We start from the raw sequence: 15,429 nt of genomic DNA on the forward strand, positions 1-15,429 counted from the left end.
AATCTGTTTTTCTGGTTGACGTGCCACATAGAATCAATGTAGTCACATCAGGCGGAGGAAAGACATGGTGGATGTGTTCCTGAGATAAAGCATATTAAGAATAAGAAATGCTCTCTGAGGATGTCGTGATGCTATAGCGCTGTCTCTCTTGGGCTCCTTTGCCATTTCAGGATGTTCAATATTGGAACTCTTCCTTCACCCTGTTACTGACCGTGGTCTTTTTGTCCACAGAGAAACACCATGTCCCATATCAGAGTACACTTAGTGCCTAAGCTTGCCACTGCCTTGAGATCAGCTAAATACCATATACTAATTTAATCCCCCAATTACTCCTCTGTCTGCTAACACTTAATTGATTCTATTTAAACCATGTGGTTGTCCGTGTGGAGGGCTTAGGGACACAGAGTGAGGCCTGAGTAACTGACAGAGCCCTCTCCTTCATGTGACCCACGGGGATACATCTTGTGAGCAGAGGACATGTGTATATCAGCCCCTGACGTCTGTACCAAAACTGGTCCTATGGACACAAGCCAGATGCCGTTCTGGAGTCCAGAAGGCGAGGCTCAGACAGCTGGCAGCTCTACTACAGGCACAGTCCCTGCTCCCAAGGCTCTCACTCTCTTTGATTGCTTTTGTCTCAAGTAAAGCTCATAAAGTCAAGTGAAAGACAATGACATATCTCAGTCCAGTTGTGAACCTGTAATCAGAGTTAGCAGGTGAAAAATTAGGCAAGCTGTATTAATGACAGGCATCGTGCAATTTATTGCTGAAGATTTTTGCATGCTTCGTAGATGCAAGTCAGTGCACATATTTGGGGCGATGCCCGAGGAGGAGGAGAAATCCTCTGGCCACAGAGCTTTGTAACGATCCCCATAGATGAGTCGATAAATGGCGCTCAGGTGCACATCGGCCACCATTCAAGCTTATCCGGACAGCTCCTCTGGCCACTCTGTGGGGCCACTTCCTCTGAAGACTTATTCTACGCATTGGTATACAAGAGATGGAAAGATTTTTAAAGCACAATTTCTGGTCTCAGGAATTTTACAGAGCTTGAGTTTCTCAATGTAATGGTCAGGGAAAATTAAAAATTATGTGTGAAGGATGGATTCTCTTAATAGGGTGACTGTCTATCCAATTTATTCTTTAAACCATGCTTTTGTGAGTGAAGTGGGGACTGTTAATAATTATGTTGGGACCATGGCTGTAGGCCAGGAGTGTCCCTAGTAAATCGGGACATACGGCTGCCGCACCTCTTAGTGACTGGAGCGTTGGGTCTGCTGTAATACCCGTACGTAAGCTTCGTAGCTCCTAAATGGAGCCAAAAATGTATCAGGGCATCCACCCAGCTTACTGCTACGTGTCTTCTCAGAGAGCTGACCAGCAGTCATCTGGAAAGTGGCACAGCCCTTGGTGAGACCTGAATGAAAGGTGTAACCAGGCCAATATTTCAGACCAGGGTGTTGGTGGAGGGAGGGGGAAATGTCCAGCCAGGACCACTGTATTTAAATACCAAAACTTCAGTCCTAAAGGAAACAGATGATAAATCAACCAGGGGCACTTGGATCACAGTTGGAAACTAGGGCCCAGGAGGCCTGAGAATTCCATTACCTTCAGAGGAAAAACCCAGCAGTGAACTTCTTGTGTGTTGAAAACCCTCAAATTTAATTATTTTTAGATAAAAAAAGTTCCTGTTGTGTTTTGCTACTTAACTGGTAAATATGTGATTAGTAAATTACTCAACTAGTAAATTTGTTTCCATGTGATAACAGTAAATCACTTCTCTTTCTCACAAAACCAATTTAACAAAACCAAACTTACGGAAAGAAACCTGCATATCATAGTATTCTGTGCTGTCTTTTTATTTTTCTTTTGCCTGCATATTTTCCTATTCCAATTCCTGCATTATTTAGACCAGCAGTCCCCAACCTTTTGGGCACCAGGAAGCGGTTTCGTGGAAGACAGTTTTTCCATGGGGGGAGGTAGCGTTGGTTCAGGCTGGTAGCGCGAGCGATGGGGAGCGGCGGGGAGCGGCAGATGACGCTTCACTCACTCACCGGCCGCTCACCTCCTGCTGTGCGGCCCGGTTCCTAACAGGCCTCAGACTGGTAGCGGTCGCAGCCCAGGGGCTGGGAACCCCTGATTTAGATTATACATTCATCTTTAGTGTGGGGAAGAAAATACCAATTTGGCCCCAATTTGTGATTTTGATTTCAAGTTAGATTGTAAGCACTTTGACTAAATTGTGGTTCATATAAGCTCATAATGATAGAGTGGAAATTTTATTTCTGTTACATCTCCCTCCACAAATACTACCCCCTCCCCTTGACACAGGTATAACTGTACTGTATAAACCTATGACGTATCTTCTGGGGAACGTACTGGGGAGTCTTAACATTTCATGCGTGATGCTGTGTGCTGTTGTCCTTGCATTCATCTTAGTGCTTCATACATGTTTTCTTACTGAAATAGTCATTAGGAGCCTCTATGTGCATCATACTTTTCTGCAAGTAGCAAGGACCAGGTTATGTCCAAGCATATGAAGTCAAGTTCAGTTCATGACTGTGATATGGGGATTTTCTGACCCTCCAGTTTGCTCCGTTGGCCTCTCCAGGCTTATTCTCTTGTCAGCTTCCCGTCAGTGTGGTCCCTCTGTAAGGGCACCAAGCCCGGGCAGCACTAGTACACCTGCAGGCGGTTACTGGCGATGCCCCAGTGGCAAAGCCTGCATCCCCATCCAGATCACCTAGCAAAGGAAGAAGGTAGGAAGGCCGTCATTCTGCATGTCATAAAGCCCCCAGTTGCTTCTCAGCAGGCATTGAGGACCAGTGCTTTCATTGTCTCCTGTTCTGGGCTTTCTCAGTTTGAACCCAGCTCCTTATTAACCCAGATAATCTGTTCCCGGGGTCACATGTGCCTCCTCCAAGCCTACAGTGCTGACCTCACCATGGCTGCAGGTCTCCTCCCTGGGGGAATGTTCTCCCTAATCAGTCAAATATGGATCTCTAAAAACCTCAAACCTGCCTTTAATCTGGCTTCTTTTTTAGTGCTAAAACCCCGAAGAAAAGTGTGCTTGCTTTCACCTTGTAAAGTAGCCTTTTTTCTTACCACAAGAGAATTGAAAAGGGTGATCCTACTAAAAGTAGTGTAATTATGAATGTTTGTGTTCCTTTCAGATAAATTATCAAGTCACTAAAGTGCAATGATAATGCTTCTCTTCTGGTGTCTGAAGGCCTCATATTATGTGTGCTAATTTAATAGAATGTGTAATACAGACATAATTAATAGGATTGATGATTAATTTTGAAAAGTGAACAGCTTTGCCTAATTACTTATAATACCCATCATTAGGGAATTCATCCTTGTCCTAGAAGGAAACTAAGTAGTAATTACCCAATCATTTTAATGGAACATCTTCTGATTCCCTAATTTTTTTATATTCCAGCTTCCTACACAAATACACACAAACTTAGATTTTATTTTCATAGGCTTTTTGACTGTAATGATGGCTTAAAGAAAGGGGAACAAGAATCAAGAGATGACTTGAATGTAGATAGGGGCGGGGGCGGAGGGAGGATAAAAGGCCTGGTGGGAATTGTAATGTGTGATAGCAGATTTGATATGTGGTTCCTTATAAACAACAGATGCCTTCGCCATGACAGACTTCACCATGCAAGATAGCCTTGATAGCCTTATCACTGACTACATGCTCCATGCCTTTCTAACCTCTCTGGAGCAAAATATTCTTTCGGTGCTTCAGTGAGATCTTTATTCCATCGCTCCTAAAGGGCAGCAAACAATTAAGCCCAAAACCCTTACAGCACCGGCACTTCCTGTGCCTGAGGGGATGCTTGTCCTGACACATCACCCTTGCTCTGATGTTTGTGTGGGTGATGCTTCTGCGAAGGGCCAGACTCTAGCAACCTCTGTCTAGCAAGATCATCCCAGCAGATCTGCACCATGGCCAGGGGTGCAGTCATTCCTGAAGGTTATGTTCATAACTATTATATTTACATTATGTAATATAAAATTTATATTATCTATTACAGAAATATTATAAAGAAAGGCACTACCTTGATCATGAAGATCTTTCTTAATTTAATGTATGAGGTCTTCAAGCTCATATTGCTGCTACATCATACCTGTTGACTTTGGAAATGTAGATGCTCAGGTGTCCCCCGATGAAGAGTTGCGTAAGCAGCCCTTGTGTTGGCCAAGTCATAAGTATGACTCAGTGCATAGAATGTTGTTTTGAAACTTACCATTTGGCAAGCATTTTTACTTATTTGTAACCATGTATTATTTTAGAAAATATTTGAGGTCATATATTTAGAGATATTTATATATCAGATATTTAGATATTTTTTGGCTGCAAATCCCTGAGTCAGTGCATCTTTCTCATTTAAGTTTTTGTTGAAGGTTAGTTATCTTGGGATGATAGTTGTTTGTATGTTATGTGTGTGTGTATGTATATATACACACGCATATTTATTTCGTAATTTGATGTGAACAAAGTTATGATACTCTGATTACATGTCTTCAAGTCATCTAGTATCTTTTAAGTGTCTTTAAGTATCTCATATCTTTAAGGATCTCTGAAAACAAGTTCTATTATAGATGGTACATGAAAAAAAGATTTTCATGTAGGTTGTACATCTGTCTGATTAGAGGTTAGCTATTTTTTAATATTTTTATATGTCTTATATTAATATTTGAGTTAGAGCTTTCAGGTGGAGTCCAGCTGGCTTGGCACTCAGTCGTGATGGCGTAATTCTATTTCCTCTCCATAGTGATCTTTAACTAGCAAACGGTTAATAATGTTTCTTCTTGGTAGGGACCATGCCTACGCTTTATATCAAGTCAGTCTATCATACCACATTCATTTTTTGCTTAGATTTATGTTTATTTGTTTAGGTATCTTTTTAAAATTTTTATTGGAATATAGTTGATTTACAATGTTGTGTTAGTTTCTGCTGTATAGCACAGTGAATCAGTTATACATATACATATATCCACTGTGTTTTAGATTCTCTTCCTCTATGGTCATTACAGAGTTTTTTTTGTTTTGTTGTTTTAAATATTTATTTAATTATTTATTTATTTTGGCTGCGCTGGGTCTAGGTTGTGGCGTGCAGACTCTTAGTTGCGGCATGCGGGCCTCTTAGTTGTGACGTGCGGACTTCTTAGTTGTGGCATGTGGACTCTTAGTTGCGGCATGCGTGTGGGATCTAGTTCCCTGACCAGGGATGGAACCCGGGCCCCCTGCATTGGGAGCTCTAAGTCTTACCCACTGGACCACCAGGGAAGTCCCGTAGGTATCTTTTCTTAGAGATAAATACAAATAGTATCTCTTTGGAACATCTGTTGATTATTGTGTATTTAACTCAGCCCAGCAATCAAACAGTAAATATTTAATTCAGCATCTCTAAGATATACAAGCCACAGAACTAAATGTTGTACATTTTTAAGCCATAATGTTATGATACCAGCATCATCATTGGAACACTTTTCACAGCTGTTTCTCCAGTGTGTTTTCTTAAAATTAAAAACTTCTGTGTATTGGAAAGAGAACGTACTTTGACCCCATTTCTGGCACGTTCTAGCTGTAGGTCTCAGTGGTAGGACGTAACTGTAGCTCAGTTTCCTCATCTATAAGATGGGAATAATAATATCATCCTGTGCTTCACTAAAGTGCTATGAAAATTAAGCGACATAATATACATATATGAAAGCACTTTGTAAACAGTGAACAGGACATGACTATATACTGGCTCAGAGTTACAGCTCTCCTAACACAGGGTGCACCTGACGTGGGTAACAGACGTCACGTGGACTCTGGTATCTCACTTTAAATATGGCATCCGCCCTTCTGCAAGAGAAAGGCCTGGATATTGCGTCCCAATGATAAGTTTTTGAAGGGCGAGAATATCTGAGAAAACACTTTGGTGTGGTGTACCTCATCCTGCACACTCTTTGCTTAAATAAATAGCGCATGACAACTTCAGTCACCTTATTGTGACCCCGGTGGGAGCAGCGTGCTGTCTAAGGGGTTGTAGTGCAGCTGGACTGTGGCCGTGCCTGGCCCCACACCTCAGCACTTCACTGTCCTCCCATACCTCTGGATGTCTCGCAGGAGAGAGAATGGAGCTCTTCTATTTTTCTGTTTGCGTTGAGAGGCTAGTCCCATTTGAGGAGTCCAAGGACTCATTGTGCGGGGTCCGCTATGATTCCTGGAAACAGAGGTTGTGGCATTTATAATCGGGGAGTGTTCTTGTCGGAAGGAGCCCCGGGGTGCTTCCTGCACATTCTTCAGAGCTCTCAGTTCCAGGGGGCCCTGCTCCACAGCCCCGGTGGTCACAGTTAGTGCCGAGTGATTTTAAACAAAAGGGAAGGGAAGCAGGATGCTTTTCTGTGTAATGTTTAGAGAGTGTAAGACTGACGGCGTTCTGGTTGTCAGGCACTGTACTAACTTTGGAACTGGTCTAAAGTTGTCCCAACAAAAATAAACAGGGTTTGATTTCAGTTTGTTTATTAGGTCCTGCCCTCCACCCTAGGAAATATCTCATCTTGCTTATCCCCTAAGCAGCTTTCTCTTCTCACTTCAGTATCCCTTCCAGGCCCCCGGCTGTGTAAACAGAAATTCAAGTTGTTCTAGTTAACTTGGGGGAAACCTCTGAGTGGCATTTCTTTATCGGGGCTCCGGCCCCATGTTCTTGTTTTAAAGACGTCTGCTGCACAGAAGGGAGGCTGGCGCTGGTGTTTCCAGAGATTATTAGCAGGTGCCTTTTGCCTCTTATTTCTGCCCAGGAGGCCAGCCCTGACTGTGTACCCTCTAATGAGGGAGGAACAACCCTCTATAGCAGGATTACATTTCAGCGACAAAATGCAATCAGACCTGAAGTCAGTCTGCAGACCCACCCGGAGGCTGCTGGTGGAGTGTTCCTGACAGCTCTTGGGCTGTGACAGGATGAACCACCTCCTGTAGGTGCAGAAACTCCTCTGGTGCAGAAACTGGCCACGCTGGGCTTCTACCTCAAAGTTTTCTTAGCCTATGTAAGAGTCAGTCTTTATACTCTTTATCAAGTTGGAAATGGAATGTTTCCTTGAACTTCTATCCATGAAGTGCTTAATCAACCCATAACAGATGCTTAATACAAAGATTAATAAGTTCTATTACTGAGAAAGTCCGTCCTTTTTGCATGAAGTAGGAATCAGCCAGAAGTTACTATGTTTATCAGTTTGGTGAGATTTCTCTTGGTGGAACTCAGGGAAGTTTATAATTTCTCTATTAACTTGGAACCCTGTGTCATCACCTGTTCTTTCCAGTATGTTGAAGAAACCTGAAAGGCTCTTTTCGCCTTTATAAAGGAGACCTGGACTCCTGTCCCAGAAATAGAATAAAATAAAGCAAAAATGGGACTTTCAAGAAAAGTCTTAAAACTATGGTCTGATCTGCCTTTACAGCAGTTAAGACATTGTAGAGTTTGGGGTTTTTGAGCACAAGCCACCTGTTCTCCTTGCTTGGCCCTGCCATAAACCTTTCTCTGCTAAAAAAAAAAAACAAAAAAAAAAACAAACATCATATGGAAGTAGGAGTCAGCCTATATGGCAACATTTGTCTCAGTTTTTTCTTTTTATGTAAGTGAATTAAAAGCAGATGTTTTATTTATTAGAAGCTAAAAGTTGTAAGATAAAGTATGCAATTTTTGAGGTTAATAAAGTTTTTTTTGCATTTTTAGGCAAAAAACTCTAAACATTTGCTGATAAAATTACTGTGTATTAGATCTCTGCCTCAGTGAAATTGCCTAGGCCACCTGCGTCTGTTTTTAGTAAGACTTCAGTTGAGTTCCGCTTTTATATTCTTTTCCAGTCTGTGGAGGTCCAGCGAGCCAGCATGTTCAAAATCAGTCGTCCTCTTCTATGCCTGCAAATCTCTGTCCACTTCTTAGTGACCTGCTTGTTTATTTGCTCAGATTCCTTCTTCATTCTGATTTCTGTTTGTCTCCGCTTTATGTAAAAAAAGTAAAAGCTGGTTTCTCAAACAGGAGGCACCCACGTTCCATTGATCCTCCATCGTGGAGTTTGTGCCCCGAATGTGCCCAACTTGGGATATAAAAATGCAGAGGATGTCACAAGGCCAGGGATCACAGTGTCTTGTCAGCTAAGAGAAAATAAAGTATAAGGTAATAGTAGCATCTCATTCCTTTGTGGGAGTTATAGAGTATTTGTAATGCGTTGTTACAGTCATAAGCCAAAATTTAAAAAAGCACTTCCTCTATACTTACCCAAGTCAGCCGTGTCAGTGGAAACACTTGGCTGCCTTTTTCAGTCTCTCTTCTAAGTCTTGTGTTACCCATAGTGTACCTGGTACCTTTCTCCACCTGCCTAAATGACTGCACGAAAGTTTTCTTTAAAATCCCTCGAACCTCACACTTAAACTGATTTGAAGTATAATATCACTAGCAGGGCCTGCAGTTTGCACAATTTTTTTCAAATCATTTGGCGCATCTGTTTTGAACTGAAATCACACAGAGCTGAGGACGTCCTCTGGATCCAGGAGCATCTCCGCGAGGGCAGAGACCCCCACCTGCCTTGTGCACCACTGCACCCCCGGCGTTTAGAACGGTGCTCTCTACAGCGATGTGCAGAGAGAACGAGCACCTGCTGCACAACTGCACTGGATTGTTTTGCAGTGGGACTTACTCTGAGAGTAAGAGCTGCATTTACTTTCTTGGCCACGAGCATCCCAGAGTAAATTACTTTTCAGGTCTCTAAATAGTACGTTGGAGATTTGGAAGAACTGATGCAATTTCTAAAGCTGCCGAACTTCCTCCCCAGAAGCTACTCCCACACCAAGGCTGTGACTTCATGGCCATCACAACCAGAGTTAGAACCTGAACTATCTATGCAGGAACGTTGTCTCCTGGTAGAAATGGAGAAGTCCAACGGTAATGCAGATTCTAGTGGATTTTAGGTTTTAAAACCTTTCACAGAGCAAAGCGGGTGGGGAATCTGGAAATGCTTTCTTTTCATCATGGTCAGATTCAGAGCAAGGTCCTGAGCTACTACATCAGTGACTCCTGAAATAATTGGATTTTTATAGAGGAAGAAAACGACATGATTCTAGTATCCGGGTTTTACTGTTAATTAGCTTTATGGTGTAATTAGTAAAATAGCTCAAGAGTAAAAGCAAAGTCCAACTTTTAACAGCCTGGTAAGCCTCTTCTTATCTTAAAAAGAAGTAAGATATCGAGGTTCAGACAGGTGGAGAGGTCAGCTCGAAAGGAGTTAACATTTCAAGGCCTTGCCACTTCTTCCTCAGCCCTTTCAGATAACCAGAATTGAGGAAAAGGAAAAAGGAAAAACCACGCTGAGTTTTCCAAACTCTATCACTGAAAGAGATCACATATTTTTATTGTAGTCAAACATGATGCAAGATAATATTGCTTCTTTTTGTGTGTGTGTGTTGTTTTTTTTTTTTTTTTATGGCTGTGTTGGGTCTTCGTTTCTGTGCAAGGGCTTTCTCTAGTTGTGGCAAGCGGGGGCCTCTCTTCATCGCGGTGCGCGGGCCTCACTATCGCGGCCTCTCTTGTTGCGGAGCACGGGCTCCAGATGCGCAGGCTCAGTAATTGTGGCTCACAGGCCTTGCCGCTCCGAGGCATGTGGGATCTTCCCAGACCAGGACTCAAACCCGTGTCCCCTGCATTGGCAGGCGGATTCTCAACCACTGCGCCACCAGGGAAGCCAATATTGCTTCTTTTTGAATCCAAAAATATAAGACATGTGTCTGAGCGCTGCATGAGTTAAATGGCTGGCCTGCCTGAGGAGCTATGGGCATGAGTGCTCCAGGCTCCTGACACACGATGCTGAGAATGACGCAGCAGTAAACCTCCATCCTTTAGCAGGGAGGGACTTTGTTTCTGATAGAGGCCAAAAGTCATTTCAAGCCGATCTGATGGATAAGATAGAGGCCAGAGCTGAGGAAACCAAATACCAAAGCTGATCTAAACCAAGGAATGGCCATAAAATAGTGACTGTCTTCCTTGCCTGTTTCAAAATTTGGCTCTGGATGTCATTGCAAAAGGAAAATTCCAAAGCTGTATGAAGCAGGGGCAATATCACCGGAGTACGTTTATAGCCCTCAACAATGACTACGTAGAAAGGGATCACATGTGTTTGGGTATGTAACTCCTGATGTGTTTGTTTTAAGAATAAACCTTATTATATTAGTGTCATACCTCATGTTTTCCTTGGAACATTCTTCTAGAATCCTCTTCCTTGAGAGAGAGAGGAGTGTTAAATAGAAATCTGCCTGAGAAGAACCACAAGTCCTCAATAACCACTGTATCTCCATTCCTTGATAGGATTGTGCAGATGTCTGATGCAGTCGGTTGAAGGGTAATCTACCTTTGAAGGCAAAGACCTTGAGCCCCAACAAATGTAAGGGGTAGGAAGTCTAAGCGCCCATTCTCCAGAGTCAGTGAGCAGTAACCACTTTTGTTTGTGTGGCCCAGATCCTTGCCCAGGAACATGGAGCTCTCAGGTTATCCCACTGGGGACGAGGCAGGCAGACAGTGTGCGGGGACTGTGGAGGTGTGTGTGGTTTCCATCCTGGCCCTGCCACTTCCTAGCCATGCGTTTTGGGCAAGTTACTTATTCTCCCTGTGCCTTGGTTTTCTGTGGAATTCAAATAACACCCTGTTCCATTGGCCTGTGGAGAGCATGTGGAATTGACTTGTGAAAATTGCTAAAATTGCTTGGTTAGGGTGGTCCAGTGGTTAAGACTCTGCTCTCACTGCCGAGGGTCCGGATTCAATCCCTGGTCGGGGAACTAGGATCTCACAAGCCATGTGGCACAGCCAAAAAAAGAAAAAAAAAATGCTTGGTTAGCACCATGCCCAGTACATAGTAGGCAGTCAGTAAGTGGAAGTTACAATTATCATTAGGTATTGAAGAATAAACCTAATGTCACTGTCAGCATAAGCAACCAGTTGGAGTGATGAATACCACAGTCAGAATGAAATGGACAGCCCACTCGATAACCAAATAGAAACTGTTTAGGTTACTTTTAGTTGGACAGTTCCCACATCTCTATTTCTGCATCCCTCTTCAACCTTAAAGCTTAAAATGCTTTTATATGGACTTTTAATTAGACTATGCTGTTTTCCCCCCAAAACTACAATGACTTCATTAGTTTATTATTTAGAACCGCAAATTGTGTAGATTAGCCACCATGTCTCCCTGTAAACCAAGTCATTTCTAAAATTTTCTGACAGAGCTTTCTCAGATTGGCCCAAATGTGCCATGGGAGGAAGTGGTCCATCCAGGAAAAGAAATGAGCGTGTAAGAAATAGGGGCACCGGCATTTGCAGCAACATGGATGCAACTAGAGATTATCATACTAAGTGAAGTCAGAGAAACATAAATATCATATGATCTCACTTACATGTGGAATCTAAAATATGGCACAAATGAACCTATCTACAAAACAGAAACAGACCCACAGACATAGAGATCAGACTTGTAGTTGCCAAGGGGGGCAGGGGGGAGGGAGAGGGATGGACTGGGAGTTTGGGGTTGGTAGATGCAAACTATCATATTTAGAATGGATAAACAACAAGGTCCTAATGTATAGCACAGGGAACTATATCCAATATCCTGTGATACACCATAACAGAAAAGAATATTAAAAAAGGATGTATAGGGACTTCCCTGGTGGCCCAGGAGTTAAGAATCCGCCTGCCAATGCGGGGGACACGGGTTCGAGCCCTAGTCCGGGAAGATCCCACATGCCGCGGAGCAACTAAGCCCGTGTGCCACAACTACGGAGCCTGTGCTCTAGAGCCCACGAGCCACAACTACTGAGCCTGCGTGCCACAACTACTGGAGCCCACGCGCCTAGAGCCCATGCTCTGCAACAAGAGAAGCCACTGCAATGACAAGCCCATGCACCACAACGAAGACCCAACACAGCCAAAAATAAATAAATAAAATAAATTAAAAAAAAAAAAGATGTGTATAACTGAGTCGCTTTGCTGTACAGCAGAGATTGACACAACATTGTAAATCAATTATACTTCAATAAAAAAAAAAAAAAAAGAAATAGGGGCACCAGGATCCATCAGTCAACTGAAATTCACAACATGCTTTCAGGCCTCTGTTTAGATCACTGGCTTTTCAGATGAAATTTGGTCAAAAGAAAAGATGTTTCTATAAAGCCTCATTAACTAGAATCTAAGTGATAAAATCTAATCTAGTCTAATCTGGGCCACATAGCAGCCACCCCAGAAAAAATTAGTCAAGGCTTTTACAAAAAGGAGTCCTCATTTATTTCACATGAAAATTCCACAGAGTGGTGACCAACCCATGTCTTAAATGTGGCTTTGTTTTAAAGCATGTTTGAAGAAACAAACTTTACTGTTATGAAATATATTGATATTGCGACTCAGACTGATCAGATGTGGAGATATCACGAAAACTGTTGCCGACTCTGAAATGGGGCTTGTCATGGATTGAAGTCCACGTCCTCAAGCCAGCTGGCCCTGACATAAAACGTCCAGTGCTAACCGTGGCTCAACCCTGGTCACACATTGGATCCAGCTTGGCCTCCACCTGAAAAAGCTGGATAGCCAAAAAGTTGTCCACTGTTCCAGAGAGGCCCAGGCACAATTGAGGCCACATGAAGAGGGCTCTGTGTATTCCTGGGAGGGTAAGAAGGGGAGCTGTTAGGTAGAGCTCAAGGCAAAGAATGTGGGCTTTGCAGTCAGATGGAGCCAGGAGGAGATGCCGGCTCCACCGCCTACTGGCTTGGTTACATCAGGTTCCTTCCCCTCGCTGAACCTGAGTTTCCCCAAGAGTGGGATAGACAGCCCTACCTCAGAGAGTTGCCATGAGGCTGAACCATGGGAGGCTCTTGAGCACAGCGCCTGGGTACCACGGATGCTCAGCAGATGCTAGTTCTCTTCTTCAGTGCTAGGCCCTAGATCCTTCTTTCAGGACCGTCCCTCTTGCCTCTACCACCGCGTCCTCCGACCTCCAGTCTGTAAGGAGATCAGCTGTGAGTGCTGACCATGCAGGTCTTAGATCTTGCTGTGGTCCAGCTGAGCTCTGCACACGAGCCTAAACACTGGTTTTAGACTTCTGGGCAGACCTTGAGATACCTCATCCCTATAATCAGGTCCCTTTACAAGGTCTTTTTGGGGCCACTGGTCCGTTTTGCACTCTGCCACCTCCAGCGAGAGACTCATTCTTTCGGCCCCTGCTTTCAACCAGCAATTGATTGGCATCGGCCTCTGTGCTCTACCCACCCCTCCCCCACCCCCAGGTGTTTAAACCTGATAAGATAGCTTCCTGATCTCAAGTCGGAGTTAATTCCGTTGAAAATGAAGTGAAATTGAAGGTGAGGTGTTTCCACGGTAATCTGATGAGGAGAGCTTGAATGGAATAGAGCTAACTTGGTAGAAGCACCTGCAAGTTGGGTCCATGGTGGTCAGCCCCTCCCTGGAGGGGAAGAGCTTCGTTATGGCCCCTGAATCTCCTGGGGCCCCACTGATCAGACTCCAGCTCCACAGCTGTGTGCAGAGCCTGCTGCAGCATCTCTGTGCGGCTCCCATTGAATGGGTTTCACCGTTTCTTTGTCATATTGCTGCACTCGATTGAACTCTTAATCTTCATTGAATTCAGAAAAAGATTTATTTTTGTAACAAAATCGAATGAGAAACTTCAGTTTCATCTAATATGTCGTCGAAGTTCTTGGTTCAACCTACTGCCTCCAAGACATCCAGAGTAGTTACTCTCCCTCTTTTATCATTTTATAAATACTCCTTGGGACAGTGATCTCATACAATTACTGGGTGAGCAGTTGCATAGACACTACGTTATGCTGTAGCTCAGCATTTGCTCTCTGGCATGTCTTCTGTGGTTTAATTTTCTTGCAGACCATTGAAATTCTTCAGAGTGGGTCAGTAGCGTTCAGAAAGCACCACACCACATGACCAGGTTCTTTAGAACCAGGCTCAGACTAAGCTTTTCTCTTCATTGTGTGTGTGTGTGGGGGGGGGGGTGGGGATGGGAGGGGAGGTTGATAATGCATGCACATATCTGTTTGAAATAATCATTTTAATATTGTTGCCTTATCAAGAGTAACTCATATTCATTGCAAAAGAAAAGTTAAAGAGAAAAATTCACCCTTGATTCTAACAGTTACTGTTAACATTTTCGTTTCTTTCCAGACAGTTTTAAATTTTCCTCTTTACGTGGTTGAGCTTATACTACACATGATGCATTTTAACAGCTGCACAATATTCTCTCCTATGATTGTATTGAGTCATTAAAATACCCCATATTGTTGGACACAGGTTTTTTTTTTCCCAATTTCTTGCTATTATAAATAATATTGTGATGAACATCTACGTAAACAACTTATTTTAGGCCTTTTCTGATTATTTCCTTGGGATAGCTGACTAGAAATAGAATTATTGGATCAAAGAAGTATAATGTTTTTAAGGATACATGAGGGATACTGCCAGTTTTGCCTGTTACCCCACATTCTCACCACTGGTGACTAAAATGTGTTCCCTTTTACCTTGTTGAGCCCCAAATCAGTTCTACCCTAGAGGCAGCTTCATGGTCATGTTCACACAGAAAGGCTAAGGGTTTGAAGGTCAACTGCTGCAGCTCTGATTGACCCGCTGGAATATCTGGTTTGATAAGGTTTGACCAGGTCCTTGACAGGCTCACCGGCTGTTTATCTGTTAAAGCAGGAAAGTGACTCATATATTGGAATTACCTCTGCATCACCTCCCATTGCAAGAAACAGGGTTGTCCTTCACACCTCCGCCCCCCTCACTGTCCATATCCTGACCACTCTTTCTCAGTAATAGCTAGCCTAGCCTTGCCTTTCCACCTCCATCACCTCTGCGTTAATCCAGGCCTGTAACACATCCCGGTGAACAGCGTCCCCATCTTCCTAACCCTGTTTAGTCTTCCACATTGTCATATTCCAGAGTTCTCTTCTTGAAGACAAAGCTGATAAGGCCCGTCCCCTCCACTGCAGGAAGGCTCTAAATCTGTCATTGTTCTTCAAGGCCCTTTACGATCTGATCCCAACTTCATCTCCAGCCATCCTGCCTGTGGCCCTCACACCCCTCACTGTCGTTCCAACATGGCAAACTGTTGGATGCACCACCGTCTACTTGCAGTGTCCTTCCTTCCAGCTTCTTTATCTTCTATTCATCCCTCGAAGTAAAACTAAAGCATCAAATCCTGGGTGAAGCCTCTCCCAGTTCCCCCAGCAGACAGTTGCTTCACCCTCCGTGTTGTGTTGTCCAACTCCACGTTGACTTCACAGCCCTGTGGCTGCTGCGTGGTACCTGGTGAGGAGTCCTGGTCGCCAGCCTGTCTCCACCACTTCTGCTCAGTCCTCTGGGTCAG

At 43.6% G+C, this 15,429-nt stretch overlaps 2 protein-coding genes across 3 annotated transcripts in view; both read left to right on the forward strand.

The window, feature by feature from the left end:
- Window positions 1-15,429, forward strand: part of CRIM1 (cysteine rich transmembrane BMP regulator 1) — a 205,056-nt gene that overhangs the window by 172,053 nt on the left and 17,574 nt on the right. The window lies entirely within an intron of this gene.
- The window catches only part of LOC137778181 (annexin A2-like), a 368,470-nt gene that overhangs the window by 5,508 nt on the left and 347,533 nt on the right, over window positions 1-15,429 (forward strand).

The sequence above is a fragment of the Eschrichtius robustus genome, chromosome 15 (assembly GCF_028021215.1).
Source record: "Eschrichtius robustus isolate mEscRob2 chromosome 15, mEscRob2.pri, whole genome shotgun sequence".
Classification (NCBI taxonomy): domain Eukaryota; kingdom Metazoa; phylum Chordata; class Mammalia; order Artiodactyla; family Eschrichtiidae; genus Eschrichtius; species Eschrichtius robustus.